This window comes from Accipiter gentilis, chromosome 7 (assembly GCF_929443795.1).
Source record: "Accipiter gentilis chromosome 7, bAccGen1.1, whole genome shotgun sequence".
Lineage (NCBI taxonomy): Eukaryota > Metazoa > Chordata > Aves > Accipitriformes > Accipitridae > Astur > Astur gentilis.
In genome coordinates, this window is record NC_064886.1 from 33,491,408 (window position 1) to 33,506,856 (window position 15,449).

At 35.4% G+C, this 15,449-nt stretch overlaps 2 protein-coding genes across 2 annotated transcripts in view; one reads left to right on the forward strand and one right to left on the reverse strand.

Moving 5' to 3' along the window:
- The window catches only part of SS18L2 (SS18 like 2), a 191,577-nt gene that overhangs the window by 66,559 nt on the left and 109,569 nt on the right, over nucleotides 1–15,449 (forward strand). The window lies entirely within an intron of this gene.
- Nucleotides 1–15,449, reverse strand: part of LOC126041341 (transcription initiation factor TFIID subunit 4-like) — a 149,817-nt gene that overhangs the window by 53,799 nt on the left and 80,569 nt on the right. The gene's annotated exons all lie outside the window — the stretch shown is intronic.

Sequence of the window (15,449 nt, forward strand, 5' to 3'; positions counted from 1 at the left end):
GGAGGTCTGACAGAAACACTGGGATAATGGGAGCTAACTCAACTAAGAGAAGCGAGGAAATAAATATGCTTTGCTTTTTTAAAATCATGCACTGGAAAATACAAGGGTCAGATGAACCACACAACCAAGCTTTCTATCAGTTCCCCACGCTTGCAGCTGGAGTGCACACAGTAACTCCCAGAGGCTATGCTGTCCACTGTAACACAGTGTTGAAGGTTGTACTAGAACATGAATCAACTGCTCTGTTTTTCATATGGTGAAGTATCCCTGAAATAAACATTTTTAAAAATACCCTTTAAAGAATATTTCATTGTATCTGAGTAATACAACAGCCACTTGGATAGTGAAAACTCTCCATGGCCACTACAGCTTTGTGTTAGTACTATGAGACCCTGGATCAAGAATTTTATCTGCACAATCTTCTCCATGCGTCATGAGTTTTAATAGCATAGCATGGCCTTTTGTTACTTTTATTTCTATTCCATCTCCAGCACACACTTGAAATCTGAAATAATTACAAACCATTACACCAGAACTGTACCAAAAACATGGTGAAAGTATGTTCTTGGTTAGTACATCAATGGAGTCAACTGAAGACTGAGGTACATAGCAATATCTCAGCTTTGTGGAAGTGAAGACCGATACTATGTCATACCATAAAATCTCAAGCCAGCCTGAAGCATTTTCCTCATTTTTTCAAAATAATAAGTATTTCTATCTTTTGGTAAAATTTCTCTGCTTATATGTCATTACCACAAAATTTCAGAATAGCAGAAATTTTAAGTGCATTTAAAATACTAGTTAATCAGAAATTCTGGTAAAAGGCTTTATGAACTAGATTACTGCAAAAGAAAATGCCCAGATTTTGATACCAATCCTCTAGCATTCTTATGGGAAATCTGCATCTTGAAACTGCCAGCCTCATTTGAGGAAATGAGGCAAATGTAGCAACCTACTAAAAATCATTTGGCTGTAATAAGTAATTTTAATCAAATAGTTAGAAAGAATAGCATTGAAGTTAATTTCTGAAGTGTCAGAAACAGATGGGAAATGTGTAGCGTAGAGACTGGTTGTGCACTTTTAACGCAATATCCTTTTTTGCAGTCTGGATTGTGGTTTGATCAAGTCTAAGTGACATGACAAAAACAATTTTAATTTATTCTGAAACTATATTCAACTAAAGAATACACAATATAGCAAGTATGCTACTCTTTTCAAAAGCGAGATTTGAGGCAGAGCAATACCGGGAACAAAAATAGCCAGACGCCCAACTTCTTCTCCCCCTTAAAAGTTATGGGGGTAGTACTGGGGGTTCGCTTGCAAAATGGAAGTTCCACTGGGGATGCAAAACAAGCTCAAAATTTAAATAATCTACATCTTTTCTATTTTAGATTTAACTATAGCAAAACCGCTACTGCTCATTTCTCCTGCAGATCAAGGGAACAACATACCACAGTGTGGGGACAAAATATTTCAAGCAATTTTTCATACACTGACAAGTAGTAAATTAGGGAATCTTGTAAGTACAATACAGTAGTCATCCCCTTCTATTGATCACATATAATTTACATCTTACAAAGATGTGAATTCTTGCATTCTCACTCCACAAGGAAAATCTCAATGATTTATTCATTTCAAATAAAAAATAGAAGGTAGATGAGAAGAATTACTTCACAGGCTGTAGCTTTCTCAGGGCACTAGTGCTAGGCTCTTCTTTCGCACTGCCCGAAGGGCCTTTGTGTGCAAGTCCCTCTAATTAACAAGGTGAATCATGCAGCAGTTCCCTAATTAGTGAACATGACAAGCCAATGGAAACAAGCAGACAGACCTGGCGTACAGATATGGTCAACAAAAGGCACAGCAACACACCATTAAAAAATGTATATTTCATGTAAATAAAATACAAAAAGAGAACTAGCGTAATACCTAATTTTCCTTTTCATGTTTTATGCGTATTCCTCATTTATTGCAGATATAAATAACGACACAATAAATCAAGGTTTCCAACTGCAAGTCACACCACCTCTCCAAAATCAAAGAGCAGTTATCCTACGTGAATAAGCATCTGCTGAAGGGGCATTATTTGTTTTCTCTCTTGTTTTTCTGCTTTAAAGAACTGCAGTTACATTAAGCTTAGCACTTTAAGAATCCCTTAATTAATTTTATTCAAAATTATTTTTTCTTGAAATCCTTTTCACTGACAGATGAAATGAGTGCAATAGTTGCACTATTATTATTGCTTTATAAAAATGCTTACATTCCCAATATGTAATAATTTCTAACTTTTTTATAAGGAAAAATAAATAAATAATAAAAGTGAATAATCAAATAATCAGATTTGCATTAGAAAGGAAATGAGATGATCTAAAATGTACCTCCTTACATTCATGTTTCCAAGTAAAATAATTTTAATCTTTCACTCTTCCTTATGCTTCTCCCAAAAATACTCTCCCAATCCAACAATGGGGGTTTAATTAATTTTTAATTTATTGCAAACTGAACCTTTGATTTAGATCTTAACAATCCTTCAACATACTAGAAGACTAAAACCTGTGTCACCAACAGCAGAATATAATTCTTCACAGAAAAATTCCACTATATTCTTTGTTCTCTATTCCTTGGTACATTATAAAAAGTGAGGAAAACTACAGATTATCCCCTCATTACATGTTCCTCTTCCTGACAATCTTGAAAACAAATATTTCTGACTCTCCTCCTCTAATTAGGTAAAATTTCCTTACATTCTAAAATTGATGTTCAAAATACTGATGTCTAAAACCCCCTCAACTTTTCTGACCAGTCCAGTTTTAAAAATATGGGATTAAAATACTGGCCCCAAAGTAATAATGGTTCTACATGTCTTTAAACATTCTTTTTTGACTATAAATTTGAAGAATATTTAATGATGTTCTACTGCAGAACTGATTAAATGTTTTAAAGCAGTTTTAAATTGAGTGGAAAAATTCACAATAAATACTATCAGAGATCACGAGCAGAAAGCTAGAATCACTACAAGCTATTTGCTGTGTTCATTTTTTTTCCTTCTTGGTATATGTGAACTTCCCCTAACTTCTCTTAGATCCCACTCAACATAACCATTCTTAGGACAGTGCAGAACAGCTTTAAGCACAGACTGAAAAGTATCTTCTTTTAACATCAAGGCACAATGGATAATCTGCTAACAACTGAACTATGATCTGCCATATGCACAGAGGAAGTATTCAGCAAACAACCTGTCACAAACGCTTATTGTTTCAGTAACCAACTCACCAAAGGACTTTGCTTTATAAAATATATTACAAACTCTGGCACACAATTTATTATCAAAGACAGCTGTAATTAAATGTGAAACTACTACAAAAAGAAAACAGATTTGGTGCATTAAAAAGCTCCACATTCTTCTTTGCATCTTAAATAACAAAATCAAAGTGAGGAGATTGGAAATATACGGTAAAGATGCAAAACCAGAAATTAATGCAAAATCACAAAATTTTGCATTGATTTTCAAATACATGGTATACATAAACACAGATTATATATATAATTACAAAAAAATTTTGCATTTAAGGCAAAACATTAAATGCAGCTGATAACAATAAATCCTAATTGTCCACAGGAGATGTTTTGATACAAGCTTATATCTAATACCAGAGGGACAAATTCTGTTTGTTTTGAATACTGCTACTGACAATAGAGTTATTCCAGAGTTACAATGGTGTGACAGAGAAGTCGTCAATTTTCAATATTTTGAGGAACACACATTTAAAAAGTGACAGGAGAAAAATGCACTAAGAGCCAAATAGGGCAAAAATAAAAATCCCCAAGACAAAACAGTCAGATCATTCTCGTATTTGCCACATAGTCTACCACATGTTCTCAGCACTCCTGAATGTTGGCTTGCCTGCTAAGGCAAACATTTACCTTCCCCATCAGATTTAGGGAGGGTTTTTTTCAAATTTCAGTACTTACCAGAAATAATCTTTCCACATAGATAGATGGACAGATGAGCATTTTTTACTCAGGAATTATTTTTAATGCTTCAGTTAAAATTACCTGAGGATATTTATGAAATGTACATTTATGATTTTTTTCTTTTGTATAGCTGAGCAGATCACAGAAATCATCATATATTGCAATGTTCACAGAAGCCTCAGTTGACAAATTTAAGAACTATATGCATTTTACATAACAACATACAAGATATTTAAGCATGTATTATAATTGCTCTATATCCAAAACATCAATAAAAAACCCCAGAGCAGAACACTATCACATATTACTGAAACCCAGCACCTTTTACTGACCACCATGACTACAAGCAACACACACCGAAGTTTAGTTCAATAGTGAAGTATATTTTATCTCTATCTAAATTACTGAGATTAAACCTTGACAAAACTGGGATTAACAACTGGTCTCAAAAAACTGTACCAGTCTCTCATGACCTCGTTACCTTTCTCCTCTGACGACTGACATCTCTAGTAAAATCCAGAGCATTTTTCGATTTCCGCATCCTAAAACATGCTACCAGGTTTCAACCTGAGACTAAATTAGAGAAGTTTATAGGGTTACCTAGTGTAGCTGCATGTTCTTTAGATGTTTTCCATGCAAGCGAGAGGTCTGTATCACTATCTTGTGGTCACCTAGATCATTAAAAAGGTAAAATAGCTAAAAGATACAAACAATTTACATTCTTAGAAGGGAAAAAAAATCATCCCATATTAAGTCTTCTGACACACCCTCATAAACAATGGATTCCCTGAACATATTGCTTAAGAAGGAAAAACTGGCAACTGCTAATGATAGAACACTATTAAAATAGAGAACAATTTTGCTGAATACTGCATTTGCTCTTCCTCAAAACAGGAAGCTGAAAGTGTTTTACTTAATTAAACAGCAGCATATACAGTGAAGTAATAATGTATATTCAATAACCTTCTGAATTATTACCTGTCACAGTAAGACACAGCAGATATCCCTATATATTCTACAGGTACCCTATACTGGGGAGCCTATCTCACTTCTCCAGAACTGGCAGATGTCCATTAGAGCCACAAAGTACTGGGCTGCCTTAAGACTAAGGGCTCCTTATGAAAACATATATCAAACTTTTCCAGAACTTAAACACAGATTTTGAAAATAAATAGAAAAAAAATTATCCTATTTCTCCTAAAAACGTGCTCCGTTCTCACCAATCTCTCTTCTATTATGTTTCTAGCAAAGTGAACATTCTCCCTCCCTCCTGTCTTCCTGTACACAATTAACACCTGAGTTCAGTTTGTGTTCAGTCTAATTTCCCATTTCGTATATTAGACACCTTCCTAAAGCTTACTTGACTTGTCTGACATGTTTGCCAGATATCAGCACTTCTTCCAGAACAGATTTTTTTTAATTATTCTTACTTTTGGGGAAATTAAAAGATTTTAATGCACATTAACATGTGAATATGGCTTTTGGCCATACAAGGTGAAAATCCCTTTAAAAACCTGATAGTATGTCAAAAAACAAGATTAAGAGAGATCTTCAGAAATCTACATGGTGTTATTTCTGTTTCAGGAATATAAATGTCTGTTCTAAATATAACTAGATTTACTAGTTGTGAAGTGAAAGGACACAGGAGTGTAAGGAAGCCTACTCTCTACTTCAGACCACTTATTTAGATTTTCGCATGGCTGTGCAGAGTCAATACACTTAAGAGCTGTAATTGCATCATACTGTTTTTCAATTCACTTCGCTTCAATCCTACAGATACCGAGATATCAGTCTTAAGGAAGCTGTAACACCTCAGTGTTCAGACACTCATCAGCACAAATATATAACATACTTTCCCATTCACATATTTCTGACTATTTCCATGGAAAACTAGAAGTTAACCAGCAACAGTCTGCAACGCTAAATGAAAACAAATCTTACAAATCATTACTTAACTGCCTAATAACATTAAAAATACAGTAATACCTTTCAAATGTTTAGATTTTAGAGATAACCGTATCTACCTTTAGTAAACACGTGCTTGAGGGAAAAACAATCATCCTGTTTACACTGTGAATAGCAAGAATACATTTTATTTATTTTTAAAAATTACTATTACTAAAGGGGAACTACTTTTTCAGGGTATGTTGAGCTGTATCTCATTATTCAGCCAAGATGACGTAACTATTGGGAGACTCTTTCACAGGCTGACACAAAGGTATTTTTTAACAACAAGACTAACCTAAAAATAGGAAATAGACATTAACACACCTTTCATGACCTCTACGCGTTACTGACTAGCCTGGCTTGTAGTTTAGGAGAAGATTATGCATATAACCTCGCTACAGACAGAAATGTTTAGTATTTACTAAGTCAGAAGTGACACTTTTTCCCCTACTGTTAACTACATTAAGTATTCCTTAAAACCCTACCCCGATAAACTACCTGAAAATGACAACAAAGCTAATGTTCACATTACTCCACAAAAAATACATACATAAGTACATAAACACAAACTGTCACATCCCAGCACAGACAGGCAGGAGATGCCGACGAACCTTGCAGGAAAACTATAGCATACTTTTATAACACAGATTTACAGAAACAGATTATTTCTTTGTATCTGATTTTACAATCTGCTAAACAAAATACTCTTCAAGAGATTTGTGAGAATTAACGTCTTGTGCATCTTATAAATTACTTGGAGATATACAAGAGCATTGCATGCACGTATTTCGACTCTCTCAAAAATATGCTAGCAAGGAAGTTTTAAATTACTCTTTTTAAAATTTCACTACTGTGGTTCCAACTTCAGCTTTAACTCTGCTCCCATGAACTCTTTCATCTTCCACTAGCAGGCTAGAAACAGATCACAGGTTTTATGAAATGCAGCGCGTTCTACGAAACGCATGCATTTCAAACGAGGTCCTGCCATTGTAAGATGACAGAACATGCAAATACCCTTCCAGACTACAGCCGGGAAGTAGATGTGGGGACCACGGGTAGATCTTTGTGTGTGGGTCTTGCACAAAGAGGAGGCTGAAGATTTGTCAGCAGGAGGTATGCAGCTGATTGCTGATGGCCAGCTGCCTGCTGCCGGTGCAATGTGCAGCACCCAGACTGAGTGGGCAAAGGAACAGAAGATTTAGTAGGTGCGTCTCAATCCCCTTAGGTTATATCATGTGACGCGGAGCGCCCAGAGGAACTGGGGGCAGATGAAAGCTGGCAGCTGTGTGCTGCCTCAGGCACTCCGAGGCTGCCAAACAGGGCTTACAAACATGTTAGCTCAGCGGCAGAATTAAAGCCCTCATTCAGGTTTATTTTGGAGTAAGAAACCAATGTGCATACAGAGGATGGGGGAAAACTTGCCCTGCAGGCTGAAGCGTAAGTACACCTTGACCTCTCCTTGCAAGCTTCTGTATAGTAGAGCAGGCTTGACTAAGGGACCAAAACATCTAAATAATAATTTAGATTGTTGTCCAAGCAACCTCCTCAGTTTCTGACAAGCAGACGCAGCTGACATTTGCTGCCCTCTACTTATTAAATAGGCAATCATATTATAAAGTCTAAAGTGCTATTATTTTGCCAGATCAGCAGGGAAGTAAATCTGTTGGCGTGTTCACGTAAAACAGTTATGTGATTTTTCCACTTTCATGGCTTCCTCCAAACGAAAATACCTCTCCCCCTCCCCTTCTTTTTTTTTCTGGCTGTGCCGGAGTGACAAATTAAGCACGAGGTTGTTTCTGTCTGAGGAGGACCCACATTTAGACAAAATAACACTGAGGCAGAAGGAGAACCGGAAATTCAGTCTTAACGTGTTCCTTGCACCAATTGATCTGATATATATATATATATCTCTATACATGTATGTATTTAGATACATGAAAAGAATTTTAAAAATCCTTTGGAAAAGGAAGTACCATTGCATGCATTCCTCACTGCATCTCCTGGAACCTCTGGATGCAATTGTCGGTACTCAGGAGAGGCAAAGCCAAACCATCCTTATCACAAACCTCACACCGCAAAGGTGGAAGAGAACAGTTCCCTTATCTCTTCACCAAGCTCTGTTGTTGTCTGAGCACCCAAAAGTGATTAGAAAAATGGGGCTGCCACCCTCCACTTGTTTAGCAGGGCCTCAAAATCCAAAAGCAGTAGCACTGGTTATTTTTACAGACATGGAAGGAAAACTGCAGGGGACCTGAAGGGCTCTAAAACCTACTGTGGAAAAAGTCAGACACCACCTTCAGACAACTCATTTTACAAGTTTAAGTTCCTGCTGGAGTATTTTGGTGAGATTCAGAAAAGCAAAGTCACCATCAGCTTCAGAAATTCTTTACAAAAAGCTTATACCATTCCAAACCTAAGTTCTGGAAATCCATATTTAAGTAGTCCTGTTGCTTTATAATGAGACACCGGTTGTTACAACAATCTTTTATTAGGCAGGACTCCATCGGCTTGTATGCACTCTGGAAGACAATGTAAACAACAGGAATGGATTTCTCTGTCCCTGCCTCCTTTTCAGCTTTAAAAAAAAAAAATTGAAATCCATTAGGTAGAGCAGTATTTGTCACAGGTATTGCTCTTTTGGAAATATTCAAACAAAAACCAAGTATATTCCACAACAGAGCTAAACTCTAATTTGAAAATGAGTCTCAAGTCTTCATCATTAATTTGAGAATTAAACAGAGTTACTTAAAATTTTGTGAGAAAGGTGAGAAAATGAGTAAGAATCCCAAAACCAAAAGCCAACTTTTACAAATGTATACAACTCTTTCCTGTTTAATGTCCCCAAATTCTCAGAGAGCCACATGGGAACCTTTTGGGAGCAAGGTAAGACAATTACTGTATTTCATTTGCGTACGTAGCTGCTAACGTCTCAAATAGCAGATTGCATCAGTACAAATACATTTGTCATACAAAATCTAAGGAAATTACACTGCTGCTGTGTTAATTTGAAGACTTCTATCTTTCAAATACCTCTTCTAGACTCACTGAGACATGAGCTAAACAATGAACAATGCTTGACTAGACAGCTGCTTTCTTGTTCCTTTCTCTTGCCATACCCACCTGTCCCATTTTGTTTTGCATTACTCCCCATGGTCCAAGGTATGCAACCTCATTTATCTGTGCTTACGAACACCCCACATACAAAGACTCACAAATCTGACATGGGTCTTCATGAGGTAGCACAACACATCGATATGATACTAATTATCCTTCTCACACAATGCATTCAAATTTGTATCTAACTCTAGTGAGGGAATAAACAAAGTACTAAGAATTTGTTTTCTAGATAGCAAGTATAAACAAACATAAAAATAGTGTTCTTACTTTATATTATAAGATGTATCAAGTATAAAAATAGTTTGTTACTTAAGAAAGGTCGTGTATTCAGCTCATACATCAGCATATATAACAGCACTGCTTATAGAATGCTAAAAACAACAGTTATCAGTCACAAAAAATAAGCATTCATGTTAACTAAACAAGAGCTAGGCAGTATATGTACGTTAAAATCATGCATCACCATTGAACTCCACCAACATGATTTTGTAGAAGGAAATTATTATGTTGGACAGGATTGGACTTAATTTAGATTTCTGCTAGACTAATGAGGTAATCCTGGGTCAAGCTTGGGTTAGAGAAAAGACAAAAAGAAAAAAAAAAAATCTAGCTCTTGACTCAACTCTAATTAATATACATTTTACCTAAGCAGGAATAAAACAGTTTGACTCAGTTGAAAAATATTATGGCCATTCCTTTGATCCCCTGGCATTTTTCCATCAATTACCCAGTTTTCTGACTCTGTTACAGCAAGAGTAACACCACACTTCATCTTCAGCCAAACAACTGCCATCACTTCTGCTCCAAGCACGGGAAAACAGGTTGGAAGTGTCATGGTCTTCAATTTTACAAAGAGATATGCAAAAAGTTATCCTGAATAGTAAGACTACTATTGCCTGAAGTTCTTCAGGACTTGTAGAATTCATGGCAGGGTAATACCTTATCCCTGGAAACACAGGAAATTTTTTAGCAAAACCCACTGTCTTTAAACTAATATGAAATTTTGAAGATCTACACACTGAGATTCATATGCAATAAATTTATTACTGGTTATAGATCTTCCTGTTTCTTCAGCAGCAGTATTTGCATATGCAAATATAATACTATTGCCTCTTGTGTCTTTCGCAGTTGTTCATAATTAACTCTAGTTATCAGAATTTGTGACTGTTACCATAACATATCTGAACATCGAACGTAAAATCTACTCAAAACAAAAAAAATACACTTAACATAAAAGCAGTAAGCTTGATAATGCAGCAGGATTTTCATGAAAGTATTTTGAGTGATAATAGACAGGACCACTTCTCTCTGAGATGCAAGTTTAATATTAACATTTGAAGTCACTGCAACAACTTTGTAACTTCAGGAAACGTACTCTAAAGCCAAATCTATGGCAGTGTTGCATGGGCTTAGACAGTACTGGCATAGTCTAAGCATTTTTCTGAAGCATTTTTCTGTGTACAAACAATAGACCTGTGGTAAAGGGAGAGTGTAAACAAAGTGACTCTGGTATCTAACTTTCTACGCTTATTGACAAAAATGCTTGCATTCCTTCTGCATCACAGCTGTAGCATTGGTAACCTGATGCAGAAAACTATTTATGAAACAACTCAGTTCTGAGGAATCATTATTGCCTAAATGTTGCACTACCATTACTTCAGGGATCATATTCCTAGCTTTTCCTTCTTTGCACCTACTGACCCTCAGACGGGTTAGAGAGCTAAGTGGAAATTTAATTTAAACTTATTTCTGACCAAGTGCTCCATTTCTCAGTGGAATGTTTTATAAGAAACCTTTTTAAGAGAAGATTGTTGCTTTTGAATCAATATTTTTATGTCAGGCATGGTAAAATAGAAAACTTCTCTAGACTTTTCATCACAAGAGATACTGCATTACTAGTACAATCTTTAAGGACTTTGCTTTTGCTAAAAAGGTGAATAAATTAACTTCTCAAACAAAACAAAATCCTTTTCATTTGCTTTTCATTTCAGTAATACCTTATGAAAACAGGGATAACTGCAGTAAACTATGATTTAAATATTTTAAAAGAAATCACTCCTACTGATAAATAAATAGTAATGTGGTGACAAGAAATTATTTAGAGTAAAATTGTTTTCATAATCTAATTGTTAAATATATGATGCTGGAGTTTCAGTAATTCTGCTGAGACAAGTTACCTTTTTATGTGGGATTTAAAATTTCTAAGGCAGTGTTAAAGCCACGTAAGATATACTTCGTATGATGTACATATTTCATTATTAAGTAAAAGAACTCTATCTGCTAACAGTCCAGATATTTCTGTACATATAACTTAGAAAAGGATACAGTTCAAAATCTAAAACTTAGCCAAGTAAGGCTCTTGTTACAGAAGACATTGCAGACGTGGGGGATGACTGTACCCAAGCAGGGTGGTTACCACAATGCTGCAGTGGATACAACTCCTTCTGGGAGTATGGAAAAAACCTGCCCCTGGTCTGCTTACGCAAGAACTGGGTACTCCCAAAGCAACTAGCCAGTGTAACAGTCACAACAGCAACCGGCTCAAACACATATTCCTGTTAAATGACTTTATCCAATCCTATAAAGATGGACTATCTGTGCTGACAAAGGTATGTAAAGGGCTGTCTTCCCTTGAAATCAGTAAGGCTTCTATTATGAATCTCAACAGGTCTGATATTTCACTTGCATGGTTAACGAGTACATCTGAGAATAGATTCAGTTGAGTGTTATCTAAACTGATCTAGGTCCTGGATACATGCCCAGACATTTATGGTGTCTGGTTTAAGTTTTTATTATTATGCAATATTCTTGGTTGGTGATGACACAAAGATTTTAACCAAGTTAATCTTTCAGAATCAAACTCAGCTACTTGACTTTTAAATTAAAATATTTTTAGCCAACAGACAGTGAATATGTGGAAACATATCCATGACAGAAAGGACGTTTAGGATCTTACCTTCCCTGCCTTTCTTTCAAATAATTTTGATTATTAATTACTTGGTGTTGACTAAATTATTCCTAATCTTGATCTATTCCTGCTATCAGTTATATGGCCTGTTTTATGTCCTACTTAATGAACCCTTTTAGTGGAAATTAGAGAACTCATAATTTCTTTAACTTCCATTTGTGACTTTCCATGCTTCCACCAGACTACATAAATCAGTGTATTTTCTAAAACTTGATTTTAGGAGCTTTAATCATGCAATATGAAGTAGATAGCTGCTTACAAATGATGCTATTTCTTACATGAAGTTGTACTGAGAGTCAAGTGTTTCAGAGTTTATGTTACAAAACAATGTAACAAGTAACTGCTGAAGAGCAGCATTTTTCCCTGAAATAGTCTCAACGGAAAGCATTTTTCACTAGTTTATTAAATAGGTTTACCATTAAAATAATCATACAATGTCCACTGACAAAAAGCCACACCAATTTAAAAGTGTGAAAGTAAACAGAGAGCTTTAAGCAGTATAAACCCCCACAGGCACATTCTCCTACTGCTTTCACTCAAGTCCATTCGAAACAGGTTAATGTTAAAGCAAAATAAGTCAATCAAAGTGAAATAAGAGTGGGTTTGCACTGACTTAACTAAAACCGTGCTAGTCTGCGTGTGAATGAAACCTGACTGTTATGTCTAGTCTCTGCAATACGACCATATGTAGATGGACCTTGTTTGATTTGGTAAGTATTTAAATGCAATTTAAACTTGATTTATGACATTTTGGTTTAAACAATATGCAGAGTGGTTTGAAGACTGGCTAATAAATAGAGTAAGATGGAGTTACAGAACAAAACTTAAAATAATCTTCACTTTACGGAATATATATTTTTAAATGTGTTCAAAGGACACAGTGATCTCCCTGTACAGTTTGACACCAATAAGCAAGAAGGGGACTTCTAAATGTAGAAGTTCTGTGACAGAAATTGAACTTTTTTTTTTTTTTTCTTTTTAAATTAGCAAAAAAACCCCTGAGTGTTATGGAATGAAAGACTCCAAAATCTTGATAAAGGAGAATGTTTTGGCACAAATACCCTTTGCTAGTCTTCTTTCTTCCCTTCTCATCCTATTATCCCTGCACTAGTACCTTTACTTTGTATTCCAAGACGATGTTTTCTAGAGTTCTTTCAATGTTTTGAGAAGTTTTTTCTTAAAGATTTAAAAGACCTTCTTAAAGACCTTAAATTACTTGTTTTGGTGTTTCACTTTCTCCCTCTGACTTTTGTCTTCATTAAGTATCTTGGGCTATATTCTCTTCATCAGACTTTTCATGGATTGGTTATGTTTAGTTTAGATGTTCATCCATTTCTATCTGGCAGGGAACTAGGGTATAGTTTTGAAGAGGACAGTTCCAGACTGCCTGGTTAGCACAAGGAATGCAGTAGTGTCACTGTTCAAATGCAGGCACACTGTTTCACTGTCTGAAATGTTATCCATTTCCAGGACATAATAATGGAATTATCAGCTCCTTTGCTGGTACAAAACCCCCAAACTATCTGACAATCGTATCACTAAACAAATAACACAAGCTAAAAATGCTGTAGGTTTCTTGGATGCCCTCTTTATGCTTTTTAAAACGCTACCTCGTAGTCACTTTACTACTGGCCAGAAGAATATCTGAGCAACAAAGGTCTTCAGGCAATATTCAAGACATGGAAATCATGGAAACACAGCTTCAAATCCAGCTTATTATCAAAGCTGACAGTATTATACTCATCAGCTTATACAAAACCTGGAAGAAACCCAATTTCTCTCTCAGTTATGGGTCATATACACATTTAAGAGGAGCCCATCTGGCAGTGAAGTTTTGAAGTTTTTACATTTTTGTAGGAGTTGATTCAAAACTTTTAATTTCAAATAACAAAGCCATGCCAAAGACACTCTATCTAATCGATCTTTTATACTATAAAATTGGTTATTTTTTATTTTGGTAGTGCCAATACAATTTGAGACATGAGCATATATTCAGTATTTAATGTAGAAAAAAATATAAATAATATTAAACCAAAATCCTGACAGTCTCACCTTCCCACTCCCCTTTGCAAAAGTTAATGCAAAAGAATATGCTTTTATTAAATATATTTGAATATTTTAGGTGAAAGTCTCTAAACTAGTTGAAGAAAGAGCTTTAGAACCCTAATTGCTAAAAACAGAAACATGCTTTTATTTCTTATGGTTTCAAATATGTAGAATGAAATTCAACTTCAGAGAGAGGCATGGTGCCAGCAAATTATACACTTTCATTAGAAGGGTGGGAAAAAAGGCAGGGCTAATGTACAAAAGAATAGGGTGTAGCACTCAAACAGAAAACCTAGTATTCATTCTGCATTTACCCAAACATGTTATCATATCCAGGAACACCACTACTTTGAAATCACATACCAGTTTGATTTAAGCATTTTTAATTAGGTTACCACCAAAATATTTTCTACCTTTCTACTAATACCACTATTATCATTACTCAGAATACACTTCATACACTTACTTTTATTCACATGTCAGCACAGTGTCACTCCCTCTAGTGGGTAAGAAACACAGCTTATACGGACAACACAAATTTTCATACAAGGCAGAAGTACTCCTGCAGCTATACCAAAAGCAGCAACACTGGCTACAATGCAAGTCTTCTATCACAGCTATAAAGAGAACCACTATTTCACTCTGACTACTAGAAAATGTGTTTCTACTAGCCCTGTTGTTTACTTTTGCTTCCTCAAGTTTCCAATGGCCGAAAAAGAACTACAATGAATGCAAATATTGTGGCAGAAAGAAATGCGCTTTCACTTTGGAAGTGATGGTAGTTTTAGTTCTCAGTTCAACAGCAAGTTTTGCCTGCCATCAATTATTTTCAGAAATCTGATTCTTCCTTTGCATACACTGGCTACATACTAAACTCAAGAGGTATTAAAATCCTGTGTATTTTCCTGCCAAATAACTTGATTACTCTATTTCATTTGAATACTTGCTTGACAAACCCAACTCTGGAAACACTAAGACATAGTCTAATGTTTACAAGATCTCATTTCAGCAGATCTTATTACATAATCACATAATGAAAAAAAAAAAAGACAAATAAAACTCAACCATGTACTTGGATTTTTTTGACTGTTGTATATATAAAATCTGTACAGCTAACGGAATGATAGAATACTGCCAACAGTGAAACAAAACAGGAAGAACGGGTCAATACAAAAGAACTTGTTACATGCATTTTTCTGTATATATTACCTTCTAATGTATAATTATTACCTTCTAATGTATATATCCAAAGAAGTTGGCTAAAAAACCCAGCACCAGTTTGCTGCAAATGATGTTGCTTATTTTTTAAAATAGGAATGACTTTCAACTGATAGACACTTTAGTCTAATCGATTTAAGTTACAACCCAATCCCAAGCCAGGAGATGCCTTAAGCAAAGG